This window comes from Triticum urartu, chromosome 1, assembly GCF_003073215.2.
Source record: "Triticum urartu cultivar G1812 chromosome 1, Tu2.1, whole genome shotgun sequence".
Taxonomy (NCBI): Eukaryota; Viridiplantae; Streptophyta; class Magnoliopsida; order Poales; family Poaceae; genus Triticum; species Triticum urartu.
The window spans coordinates 537563593-537572928 of record NC_053022.1 but is presented as its reverse complement, the minus strand read 5'-3'; the positions used below and the strand labels follow the sequence as shown (position 1 = coordinate 537572928).

Genomic DNA, 9336 nt, shown 5'->3' with positions numbered 1-9336 from the left:
TTTGCATGCGCGGGAGGCGGCGACGTGCATGCATGCGAGCGAGGCGCGCTAGGCGAGCTAGGCTAGCGAGGCGAGCTAGGTGGTTCAGGGCAGCAATTCACATGCACCGCCCGGTCAAAGAGCTATGTAGTGATTCAGATGCACGCACGCGCCCCATGCATCGTTTTCGTGCAAAAATTTAAGTGTGCAAAACGTAACGGATACACACACACACGTCCAGATTCATACACGCACCATTCTCATCCTTTTTCTCTTCCTCTCCCACCCACAGGCCTATAAATGGGGTGCCTCTCTTCCTCTCCCACCCACAAGCCAGATCCGATCCTCTCCAACTTCAAACACCCAAGCGACCGAGCCCTCCCCAAGCGAGACCAAGTGAAGATGCGGTTCAACGGGCCGACCTTCAACCGTCTGCCTGTCGTGCCGGAGCTGCGCTACCCACCGGGCGTGCTCGTGGAGAGGGAGCTCCGTGTGTGGGCTATTTCAAGGTGGAGGGGTTCCGTCGAACTCACCCACGCCTTCCTCAGAGCCGGCTATGCCCACCTCCCACGGGGCTCGCCGAGGATGTTCACCCTCAACGAGGTTCGTGACCGCGGCGGCATCCTCCTACTGCTCACGGTCACCTTCACCAACCCATTTGACGCACGCGAGCTCCTCGGCCAAGTGTTTTGGTGCGACTGCGAGGCCATCTTCTTCACCGTCTACAACATCTACACCAACTACGAGTGCATCTTCCCCGCTCCAGGCCAGATGCACTCCCTTCCCTACGACGAGGAGGAGGAGGTGTGAAGATGAAGACGGTGTTGAAGGGGCGCGCGCGGCCAAGGTGGAAGAAGGAGGTCAAGATGAAGATGTTCAAGCCCGGAGTCAAGCTCGTCATGTTTCGTTTTTTATTTTGTTGCTTTTCTATGCCGTGTCGTGTCGTGTCATGTTTCGTCATGTGTCCGTGAACTGGCCGTGAACTTATTATTGTAATGGTACGGTGTGTTCCATCTTATCTAAGTTATTAGGGTTTATTATGTGTGTTGAAAAATGTCCATTCCCAAACATATAATTTCTTCCCTAAACAAGTCATGAAGTTCGAGAAGTTGTGGTTTTCATTAATGAAAATCGGAGGGGGTGAGAAGCCCTCTGTTTCATTCAAAAAAAAAGTCATGAACTAACATGCAAATTTATTCCCTTTAAATCCTAAACCAAGTGCCACTCTAACCCTAAACCATGTGCCACTCTGACCAAAATCATGTGGTAGTGCAACATACATTTTCAACCTTCCAACACTCTGACCAAAATCTTGTATATTCTAGGAGTATATCTACTCTAACAGACAGCGTCAATGACACACGATGCCATACGGAGACCACACCCTCGGCACCCGTCACGTACCAAAGTCACGTACCAAAGTGATGGCAGCTTGATTGACAGCGGGGCGGGTTTGGCCGCCGCGGCGCCATTTCCATGCACCGAGCAGCGAATTAACGGGAGGTCAGTAGATAATGGATGGACTGCTCTATTACTAGTTCCCATCGCCATCGTGCGTCTGGGCAGAGGGCACTTCTTGTTAGGTTGATCTCTCTCCCGTTTGAACCCAACGGGTCGAACGGGCCCCTGACTCGCGCCCTGATCGGGGGCGCCCAACCAAATCATGGTTGATGGGTCCCTATGACCCGCGCTATATAAAAAGAGGTGGGGGCCGGGGCACGACTCACGAGGTTAACCGCTGCCACAATCCCCACCTACAATCCCTACCGATTTAGGATTAGCGCAGTGCTCACGGGAAGCTCCACCAGCGTCGCCATCCACTCTCTGTCCACATCGTCACCGGCCCCTACTTCACCATGGCCGGCGCTGGATCGAGTTCATCTGCACCAGCAGAAGGTAGGTATACCAGATGATCTAGCCTACCCCAATCCAAAGAATCTAACGATGGTATCAGAGTCATGCAAGGCTAAGATCTTCGGTAGAAAAGAAAAGAAATCAGAGAAAAAAAGTCTCCTCCCAAAACAAAAAGAGGGGCAAAGAAAGTGTGCCGCCACTCTGGTCACACCTGTTCCTCTCGATCCCGTCGCGCATCGGCAAGCCGAGGTGACAGGGAAGAATAACCAACCCCACAACGGGGCAAAGCACACCGCAGCCAAACCGCTCGACGGCGGCGCGCTCACCGCAAGGTGGACGCGCAGCCGGCGAGGGGGATGGCCACGACGCCGCATCGGAAACCCGCGGAATCTCTCTCTATCTATCACTGTATGCGGTAGTAGATGAGCAGAAAAGGAAGGAGAAAGAAAAGACGGAAGGAAAAGCGAAGGCGGATCGCTCGGCGCGGTGGCCGTCGCCGCCGTCGCTGTCGGCAGGAGCACTGCTCGATGGCCGGTCGGCCAGAGAGAGGCGCGTGGGGAACCGAGGAGGGCGCAACTGCGTCCCTCTCTCCCTCGCCCTGCCACAAGACGTGGACAGGAACAGAAGGGGAAGGGGAAAGAGAGCTCGCGGTGGCGCGGCGCGGTGGCTTGATGCCGGAAGCGATGGAGCCCCGTTGCTGCGACCAGAAACGCAGACGAGGGAGGAGAAAGAAAGTGGGTTAGGGTTCCCTTCGGGACAGAGAGTGGGGGGCTAGTTTTGATCCAGTGAGGACCTCGGGTGACCATACGATCTGGTGGACGGCCAGGATTAAAACCCTAACTCGGTTGCGGGCTCTTGGGACGAAAGTGGACGAGGCCGGCGGCAGTGGCACGAGCGCTGGCGCTGGGCCGAAGCCACAGCCGCGGGCGGCGCGGAGCCAGTCCGTGGGCCGGTTTTTTCCTCTGCGGGCTGAGCGCGCTGGGCTCTGCTGCAGCTAATTCTGTTTTTTCAGAGAATAGAAAATTTTCCAAAAAGAAATGTTCATGAATTTTTTATAAAGAAAATAATAAAGTTCATGATTTTTTATTCGATGAAAGAAAAGTTTCTGTAAAGAGTAAAAGTTCATGAATTTTGTATTCATGTTTTTCTGCTGCGTAAATAATTAATAGTGCTCTTTTACAAAGAAAAAAAGTTTTAAAACAATTAAGCTTTTTCAGAGCATATTAAAAGTGATTATTAAAATGAATATGATTATGTTATTTTTATGACCAACGTTGTTAATAACATGATCATGTTTTATTACTGAAATTGCTTAGAGAATATTGTAAAGTTTCCGCTGCAAAGTAAAAGTTTTATCCTCTAATTAAATTGGAATCAACGGGAAAATTTAATTGAAAGAAATGTTCTTAGCAATGTTTTTTCCCTGTGGGTGAAATAAGATGCACATAGTTTCCGCTATGACAAAAGGAAGATATTTGTTTTAAAGTTAAAATATGGTATTGTTATTTTCTGATCAACGTTGATGATAACAGTGCTATAATTCTATGAGTCTTATGTTCAAAGTTTAAATCTCTGATAAATTTTGTATCAAAGTGATCAAACTTTAGAGAACGGATAAAGATCAAGAAATGCTCTTGAACTAGAGAAATGCATATTTCTTGTTCCCGCTGCAATAAAGTTGATGATGATGATTAATTCTTAGCAAAGTTGTTTAATAGAAATAGTATCATCACATTGTTTATGAGTTATATGCATTATTTCCATTTCCGCCCAAGGGTGATATGGAATTAATGTAGAAGGATGATGTTTATTCTAATTCTGCCACAACAGTGATTTAGAATATAAAAGAAAGTTTCAAAAGTTTAATGTGCATTTTTTTAACCAGACCAACGTAGGGTTATTTTTATGCCCATTATTGTTGATTATTGGCTATGTTTTCTTAGACTAAAAGTTTTTCATGCTTTCATTCGTGAAAGCGAATGGCTGGGTACTTGTGACCCGAAAGATGACTAAGAAAGGTCATAACGTGAGGGAGTATGTTCTCTCTAAAGAATGGCATCGAAAGAAAAGAGATAGATCATTGAGAGTCTTCATTGATAAAGGTCTTTCATGTACTCTCTATGAAGAAGATTTTTCAGTCAACATGATTTGAGATGAAACAAACAACATGCGTGCTTAATTTGACCAACGTCGGATCAAAGCATGTGTGTCAAAGAGCATTCGGATTTATTCCTAAATTTGATGATTGAATATGCAGTCAAAAGAGCCAATTCTGGCATTAATGTTCCCTTACAGGGAGTTACCCGCATGGCGGGAACAGATGATTATGATAAAACGTGCATGGCGGGAAAAGTTTGGGAAAATACCTGCATAACATGGTAAAGCTGACATAATATTATGTCAAAAATCCCATATGGCAGGAGAAATTCTGACAAGAGAAAGATATGATAACTAATGTGCTTTTAATGTATCCCACTCTGGGAGAAAAGAATGGAGTAGCTGAAAGGTGCAACCGTACACTTATGGATATGGTGCGCAGCATGATGAGTTATTCCAACTTTGTCATTGGGATTATGGATGGAGGCACTTAAAACCGTCATTCACATTCTCGATAGAGTACCAAGCAAGTCGGTACCCAAAACACCATACGAGCTATGGACAGGAAGGGTACCCTCCCAACAACACTTCAGGGTGTGGGGGTGCCCTGCTGAGGCCAAAATGCTTAATCCAAACATTGCAAAGTTAGACCCCAAAACAGTGAGCTGCCACTTCATTGGCTATACAGATAGATCAAAGGGTTTTCATTTCTACTGCCCAGACAGATATCCAAATTTTGTAGAAACAGACATGTAGTCTTCTTAGAGGACGAAATGATGAGGGGGAGCTTGGTAGCTCGGAAAATTGATCTTGAGGAGAAGAGGGTGCATGCACCTAATCCGATGATTCAGGAGCCATTTTCTCACTACTAGTTGCAACTCCACCCATGACAACTATGGGAGTAGACCCGGAACCTGTTCGTCAGGAGCCGGCTGAACCCGTTGTTGAGCATGAAAGGGAGGTGCAGCAGCAAATTTTAGAAGAAGAGCTAGAAATTGAGGCACAAAATGTGCCAGAAACTGAGGCCCTTAGAAGGTCTACAAGACCAAGAAAGTCAGCTATTTCTACAGACTTTAAAGTTTATAACACATAAATGGTTCATATGGGAAAAGATCCCACCTCATATGAAGAATCCATGAGAAGCCCTCATTCATCGAAGTGGATGAAGGCAATGGAAGACGAGATGAAATCGATGAGTTCCAAAGATGTTTGGGATTTAGAGGAAATTCCTAAAGGAGCCAAAACAGTAGGCTGTAAATGGGTCTACAAAATTAAGTATGACTCTAAAGGGAATATAGAAAATTATAAAGCACGACTCGAGGCAAAAGGATTTACACAAAGAGAAGGGAGAGATTACAACGAGACATTTTTCTCCAGTCTCATGTAAGGATTCCTTCAGAATCATAATGGCATTAGTTGCTCATTTTGATCTATAGTTACATCAAATGGATGTTAAGACGGCATTTCTGAATGGTGATTTAAAAGAAAAGGTCTACATGAAACAACCCAAGGGTTTTATCATGGAAGTCAAGGAAAATATGGGATGCCGCCTGAAAAAATCCATTTATGGATTAAGACAAGCCTCTAGGCAGTGGTATCTAAAGTTTAATCAAACAATTAAAAGTTTTGGATTTAAAGAAAATATTGAGGATAACTGCATTTATGCGAATTTTAAAAATGGGAAATATATTTTCCTAATCTTGTATGTGGATGATATCCTGCTTGCTAGCAGTGATGTTAGTCTACTACAAGAAACAAAGAAGTTCTTATCCTCAAATTTTGACATAACAGATCTTGGTGAAGCATCATATGTTTTGGGCATAGAAATTCACCGAGATAGGAACAATGGAGTCTTAGGACTATCGCAGAAAGCATATTTAGACAAGGTTCTTAAAAAACATAATATGAATGCGAGTAAAGCCACACCTACTCATATAGTTAAGGGCGATAGTTTTGGAAAATTCCAATGTCCCAAGAACCAGTACAAGATCGATCAAATGAAAGCAGTACCATATGCTTCGGCAGTTGGCAGCTTACAGTATGCACAAGTGTGCACTCGCCCTGACTTAGCTTTTATCACCGGGGTACTCAGTAGATATCAAGAGAATCCAGGCATGGAGCACTGGAAGATGGTAAAGAAAGCATTGCGTTATGCGCAAGGCACGAAGGACTACATGCTAATATACAGGAGAAGTGATTCCTTAGAGATAAAAGGGTATTCAGACGCAGATTTTGCGGGGGACGGAGATGATAGAAAATCCACGTCAGGATACGTCTTCACTCTTGCTGGGGGAGCTATTTCGTGGAAAAGTTCCAAGCAGTCGATAGTTGCATCATCCACGATGTATGCAGAATTTATAGCATGCTTCGAGGCCACGGGGCAGGTGGTATGGCTAAAGAAATTTGTACCCGACTTGAAAGTGGTAGATTGTATTCACAAACCACTAAAGATGTACTGTGACAACTAGCCCGCAGTATTTTACGCTCACAACAACAAGTCGAGTAATGCTACCAAAACAATAGAGATAAGGTATTATGTTGTGAAAGATAAAATCCAGGATCAAACTATAAGTCTCGAGCATATAAGGACAAAGGATATGCTTGCGGATCCGCTAACGAAAGGCTTACCACCCAATGTGTTCAAGGAACACTTAGCCGGCATGGGTTTAAGGGAAATCCTTATGATTCCTGGATAGGCCCAAAAGGAACAGAATTTGTTTCTGAACATAACATATGTTGTAGCTGTATGATTCTATCGGCAATTAAGCTGTGACGATGAAACATGCTCTATGTACCAATATGTGATGAAACAAATAAACTAGAAAGTATAAAGTTAAAAGTAAAGTTGAGATCAAGGGGGGGAATGTTATGTTGATCTCTCTCCCGTTCGAACCCAACGGGTCGAACGGGCCCCTGACCTGTGCCCTGATCGGGGGCGCCCAACCAAACCATGGTTGGTGGGCCCCTGTGACCCGCGCTATATAAACAGAGGTGGGGGCCGAGGCACGACTCACGAGGTTAACCGTTGCCACAATCCCCACCTACAATCCCTACCGATCTAGGGTTAGCGCGGTGCTCATGGGAAGCTCCACCACCGTCGCCATCCACTCTCTGTCCACATCGTCACCGGCCCCTACTTGACCATGGCCGGCGCTGGATCAAGTTCATCTGCACCAGCAGAAGGTAGGTATATCGGATGATCTAGCCTACCCCGATCCAAAGAATCTAACACTTCTTACACACTGAAACACTTCAGTTGTACTACTATACTACTTACTGTGTGGTACAGTACTAGCTACTGTCATTGACCACAGGTTTAAGCGTGGACCTAGTAACTGCAGCATTGTATTGGTTGCCAACAAGTAGCAGGGATCTTGCAGGATGCTAAGTTGCTATAATGTGGTTGTGTAGTGGATTATGGATTTCAAGTTAGGTAGTCGCTTGGGGGCATGGGAATGGGAATGTAGCCTTGCAGTTCCTCAGCAAAATTCATCATGATTCAAGGCAGGGCATGGCATAGAGCTCGCATTACCCTGTTGCTTGCTGATGCAGGCAGAATACACTTGTTTCGTTCCCAAAATTTGATTTTCCTGCGCCTTACGCTTGATGCATTGTGGTCGGCTAGTTTTACAGGCTATTTTGATTTTCTTTGTCCTCAAGTTTTCTTCACATTTTCTTAACAACCATGTTTGCAATGAACAATAGTTGTCTGCTGAATCTTCGCAGTTTCAAATTGAATCATTGAAGCGATATTGTGATAGACAGGCGGTGCCCTTACTTGGAGATATTTGTGTCTTGTTGATTGTCAAGGCTTCCATACAACTTAACCTTCGTTTTTGCTCGCTGTTTGTCTGTTTGGAGAGGGCGATCTAGCAACAATATCATCACTTTAGTTATTGCAACTAACATGGGCGGAATCTTTGTTTTTGTTTGAATTTTCACCGGGGAGTGAGGGAACTCCCCCGCCTGAATCATATCATATATATTGGAGGGCCAATGTTTGTTTTGTTAAACGACACATATGGAGATCCTACGTGATAACCTTCGGCCCTCATGATGTCAACCGAACCTAGATAGATAGAGATAGTTTGTTCAAATATTCTGTTATCATTGTAACTAGATATCTCTCTATTCTGTCCCTTGTTCTCCAAGATGTACTCGATCCCATATGTACGCTAACCCAGGGAGTTGCGCCCCTGGCTATTTAACATGAAGCCATCGCCTAGAGCTAGGGTACGACGTTCTCTCACATGGTATACAGAGCCTAACCCTTCCCATCTAGTTTTTCCTCCTCCTTCCGCAACCCTTGCCATGGCCTCCTCCAGCACCACCTCCTCTACCCTCTCTGGTCAGATCACCGAGCGGCTGACCCGCACAAACTACATCATGTGGCGTACCCAGATTACGCCGCAACTGAGAGGGGCAGGCTTCTTCGGCTATGTTGATGGAAGCATGGCGGAGCCGGCCTAGATCGTCGTCAGCAAGGACAAGGATGGAAAGGAGGAGACCATCCCGAATCCACTCCATCCCATCTGGGTTCGAGAGGGTCAGCAGGTACTCGGATATCTTCTGAACAATCTCTCCAAAGAAGTCTTGGTGCAGGTGACCTCGATCGCTCATGCACACGAGCTATGGACGGCATTGGCGAGCATGTTCTCGTCAACCTCACTGTCCCGCGTCAACAACATCCGTGCAGCCCTCACCAACACGCAGAAAGGGACACAGTCGGTGGCCTCCTTCTTCGCGCATATGTGTGGCCTCGCTGACGAGCTCGCTGCTGCTGGCAAGCCATTGCAGGATGATGAGATGATCTCTTACATCCTCAATGCGCTTGACATGGAGTATCAGCCGTTGGTGTCTGCCCTTGATGCACACACCATACCAGTCACCCTCGACGAGTTGTTCGCTCAGATGAGCAACTTCGATCAGCGGGTGGCCCTTTTCCAAGGAGCTACAGGAGGCGGCTTCAAGTCTTCTGCTAACGCCGCCACTCGCGGCCGTGGCGGGAGCTCACGTCATCGCGGGCCGCCCCAGAACAACAAGGGAAAGGGCACCGGTGGCGGCAACAGCAGCGGCGTCAACAACTCATGAGGCGGTGGCCGGCCTTCCTACACCAACACTAGAGGCCGGCGCAACAACAACTCCAACAACAAGTCGCGTCCTGACACGGTCAGGTGCCAAATCTGCGGCAAGTCAGGCCACTCAACAAAGGATTGCTGGTACCGCTATGAGGAAGATGAAGATGACTCATCTCAAGATGAGAAGGTGGCCGGAGCAGCTGATGGCTCCTATGGCGTCGACACCAACTGGTATGTCGACAACGGCGCCACAAATCACATCACCGACGAGCTGGAGAAAGTGACCATGCGTGAAAAATACCGTGGCAAGGACCACATTGATACGTCT

General features: G+C 46.6%; 1 pseudogene; it reads left to right on the top strand.

Annotated features, from left to right (window-relative positions):
* The first annotated feature begins 8717 nt into the window (after positions 1 to 8717).
* LOC125533324 lies at positions 8718 to 8857 on the top strand (annotated as a pseudogene).
* Positions 8858 to 9336: the final 479 nt, after the last annotated feature.